Genomic DNA, 4,289 nt, shown 5'->3' with positions numbered 1-4,289 from the left:
AAAAGGAATTCAAACACATGCTTTTTGGATAATTAATGAGTGATTAAAGGAAGAAGGAAAGGTAGGAAGGAAGGAAGGGAGGGAGAAAGGAAGGAAGGAAAGAGGGTTTGAGAATGGACAATTGGACTGAGCCCCTCACTTCTGGACAGGTGCACTTAGCTACTAGGAAGAAATTTTATTTGCTTTCTCCAGCTGTTTCTTACATCTGCTTTGGATCATAAACCCTCAGACCCCTATCCTGAGTCTATGGTAATCTGGTAACCCTTTGTTACTTATAAGCATTTCAAAGGTTTCCAAGGTGGCACTAGCCACTAGGAAAATTCAGCTTGGGAGGGATCTCCATTCTCTGGATTTGCCTTCTGGTCCTTGTCATACTAAGACCCTCTTGCTCCCCTCCTCTAGCTGAAGATGAGTATAGACATATGTGACAGAGAGAGGAGGGAAGGAAAGAGGGAGAGAAAGAGAATGGAAAAGGTAGAGAGAAATAAAGCCAGAAGACAGCTCTCTATGGGTCCTCTAGAAGTCCATCTGTCCACACCTTTGGCTTCTTCACTTACCTGTGTATTCAAATGGAGCTCGGTGCCTATTTATATTGACATAGGACTTTACAGACTTAAGGCTATAAATTGGAGATCAAAGTGTCTTCATGGGTTACATTTTGTTCTTGTTCTCCCCCCATTTCCTGGGAAGAGACCTTCCAATTGTGTAAGGTCTCACGCCTATAATAAATCCCTTCTCCTATATCACTCGTAGTAGCTCTGCCTCTCTGGTCAATCACGACTGGTTCAGACTCTGATTCAGTAACAAGACGCCACCTTCAAACACTTTGGGCATTATGGCGGTGGTGGATAGCCGAGAGAATCTGCTGGGAATTTCTTGGGTTGACAGTGCCTTTATCTCTATTTTGAACAGTGGTAGGGTCCTGGATTACTTCTCAAAAAGAAGTAACCCTTTTTATGATAGAACATGTAATAATGAAGTGGTCCAAATGCAAAGACTAACATTTAAATCAGATGGTTGGAGTGGAATACATCCTTTTACATGCTCAAGAACCCATTCTTTATATTATTGAAAAGCAACAGTGGCAGTCCTCTACTCAAGTTATCCCGCTAGCTGACTACTACATCATTGCTGGAGTGATTTATCAGGCACCAGACTTGGGATCGGTTATAAATTCTAGAGTGCTTACCGCAGTACATGGCATTCAGTCAGCTTTTGATGAAGTTATGTCGTACTGTCGATATCATCCCTCCAAAGGATAGTTGTAGCACTTCAAAGATCATGAAGAGCAAGACAAAGTCACACCTAAAGCCAAAAAGAAGGAAGAACCAAGCTCTATTTTCCAGAGACAATGTGTGGATACTTTACACTTTAGACCTTAGACAAAAATTTCTACCTAGATTTGTACAACAAAAGTCTGGAGAAAAGCCTGTCCCAGTGGATCAGACAAAGAAAGAGGCAGAACCTAACCAGAAGCTATAAAATCTGAAGAGAAAGAGATCACAAAGAACATTCAAGAAACAGTGAGCACTAAGGCCCTCCTGAGAAGTGGATGAGACTCCAGTGAGTACTTGACCACGAGAAGCTTGTAAGGCTCTTCCACTCTCCTACCTCGGATCTGTGGCAAGCTCTTAAACTCCATGCTTTGTCACAGCTCTCCCCTTTGTACAGAATTGGTTTTTTTTTTTTTAAAAAAAGAGTGATTAGTCCCTTCGTGTTTTTTGTATGAACATTTGTTATGTATTTTTTGTAGCCCTTCCCCTACTGGATTTGACCAATCTATCCATTTACATGTGTATTGGACAATAAAAAGTATTTGTATAAAAAAATAAATAAAAAGAAGTCACCTTCACATCTTTTTGTCATCATGTGTCCTCGAGTCAGTTCCAACTTATAATGATCCTGTATAGGGTTTCCAAGAAGCAACTAGTGGGTTTGAACCACAGTTATCTGTCCAGTGCTTATCCTGCAGAACCACACCAGGATCCCAGCGTAAGTATATAAGGGGTAACTTATTTTAAATATGTAGGGGTATCTCATGGAACCCAAGGACCATCAAATAGCTAGGTCATGGTGAGGGAGAAAAATCTCATGTATTAAAACCGACAATACAAAACCCCCTTTCTTATCCTATCCCATTTTCTAGCTTCCACACCAGTTTTGAGATCCCGCAAATGCAACAGTTATCTACGCTTTTACATTTCCTCACTTCCAGTAATTCTTCAATTCTCTGCAAACCAGATTTTAAGCCATCACCCCACCAAACTGAAGCATTTCAAGTGTTATATACATTTATGCTTTCAACTTGCTTGAATCTTCAACACTGCTGAGCACCAGCTTTACAAGGCACCACCCACATCCCACTTCAATGAAGGATTTGTTGCTCCAACTACCAGGAGTGATGAAGGCAGAGAGCCTTCAGCTGGGAGCCTGCCCAATGATGACCTCAGCTACAGACAGCCCCTCAGTCAAGGTCACACTTTTTAGGGAGTCCACATTCAAATTTATGCATGCAGCCCAGACTTCTCTTTAGAGCTTTAGTCTCTCAAGTCCAATTTTCTCCTTGACATCTCCACTTGCACTACCTACAAGCATTTCAAACTTGACATTTCTAAAACGGGACTGATTTCTTCACTTTGAAATCTGTTTCTTTGCCAGCATTTTTCAGTAGACTATCCATCCCTTAGTTCAAGCCAGACACATGGCTCCACCCATGATTCTTTCCCCTATCCTTTACCTCCCAACATTCAAAAGTTCACTTTCTCCCACTTTTAGTCATTGTCATGCAGCTGATACAATGGTTCCAGAATCTTCTTAGGCTTCCTCATTCTTGATTCTCCTATAATAACAGTATGGGTAGATCTGTTTTGTGGCAGGTAGTCACTGAACAATTAGTCATGAGTATGACCTGGGCCAGTTCCCAAATGTACCATTGCTAATAGAGGCACAGAGAAATGGAACAGGTCTGAGGATCCTTAAGAAAATATTATCATTTGGATTATAAAACTATTCTTTGTTCTAGGACATTGCCTAAGAATTGTTCCTATTGATCATTTTAACTTATAATATATACATTAAAACATAGTTGCCAAGTTACCATGGGGTTAATTCTGACTCATGACAACTCCATGTGTGTCAAAGTAGATCTATATTCTATAGGGTTTTCAATGGCTGAGTTTCCAGAAGTATATCCATAGTCATTTCTTCCAAGGACTCTCTAGGTGAATTTGATCTTTCAACCTTTTGGTTAGCAATTGAGCACTTAATCATTTGTATCCCCCTGGGATTCCATACAAATATATGTTGTTGTTAGGTGCCAATGAGTCGATACCAACTCACAGCTACCCTCTGCACAACAGAATGAAACACTGCCCGGTCCTGGACCACCCTCACAATCATTGCTATGCCTGAACCCTCCGCTGCTGCCACTGTGCCAATCCGTCTCATTGGGAGTCTTCCTCTTTTTCTTCGACCCTCCACTTAACTTAAACATGATATCCTTCTCCAGTGTCTAGTCCTTTCTGATTATATGTCTGAAGTATGAGAGAAGAAGTCTGGCCATACTGGCTTTCAAGGAGTCCTCTGGCTATACTTCTTCCAACACAGACCTGTTTGTGCTTTTGGCAGTCCATGGCACTTTCAAGATTCTCCTCCAACACCATAATTCAAATGCATCAATACTATGGTTTTCCTTATCTAGTCTTTTGTCTTGAGTGTCTAATGCATCAAATCTATTCTCTAAATTCAAGTGGGTATGTTCAAGGTCATCTTTTGTCTCTTTTGGACTTGTTTTAGTTTTCTTCAGCTTCAGCCTACATTTGCATATGAGCAATTGATGGTCTGTTTCCAAGGAGCAGCTGGTGAGCTTGAACTACCTACCTCGCAGTTCAAACAGCTTTGCAGTCTGGCGCATTAATCCACACAGCACCACACCAGGACTCCGAAGAATATGGCAGAATGCTTTAATTTCATCATCACTGGCTTTAGTGGTTGATGCATAAATTTGAATACTAGTGATATTAACTGATCTTCCATGTAGGCATATGGATATTATCCTATCACAGATAGCAATGTACTGCATAATATTTTGATATATATTTTTTGATGATGAATGTGACACTATTCCTCTTCAATTTGTCATTCACAGCAGAGTAAACCACGTGACTGTTAGATTAAAAATGGCCAATACCAGTCCATTTCAGCTCACTAATGCCTGTTGTTGTTTTTGTTAAGTGCTATTGAGTCGGTTCTGACACATATTGACCCTGTATAGGGTTTCCAAAGAGCTG

At 40.7% G+C, this 4,289-nt stretch overlaps 1 pseudogene; it reads left to right on the top strand.

Annotated features, from left to right (window-relative positions):
• Positions 1-835: 835 nt before the first annotated feature.
• On the top strand, positions 836-1,567 carry LOC102841245 (annotated as a pseudogene).
• The last annotated feature ends 2,722 nt before the right edge of the window (positions 1,568-4,289 follow it).

This window comes from Chrysochloris asiatica, unplaced genomic scaffold, assembly GCF_000296735.1.
Source record: "Chrysochloris asiatica unplaced genomic scaffold, ChrAsi1.0 scaffold00003, whole genome shotgun sequence".
NCBI classification, from domain to species: domain Eukaryota; kingdom Metazoa; phylum Chordata; class Mammalia; order Afrosoricida; family Chrysochloridae; genus Chrysochloris; species Chrysochloris asiatica.
Note: the sequence above shows the minus strand (reverse complement) of the source record. Positions and strands in the feature narration are given on the sequence as shown.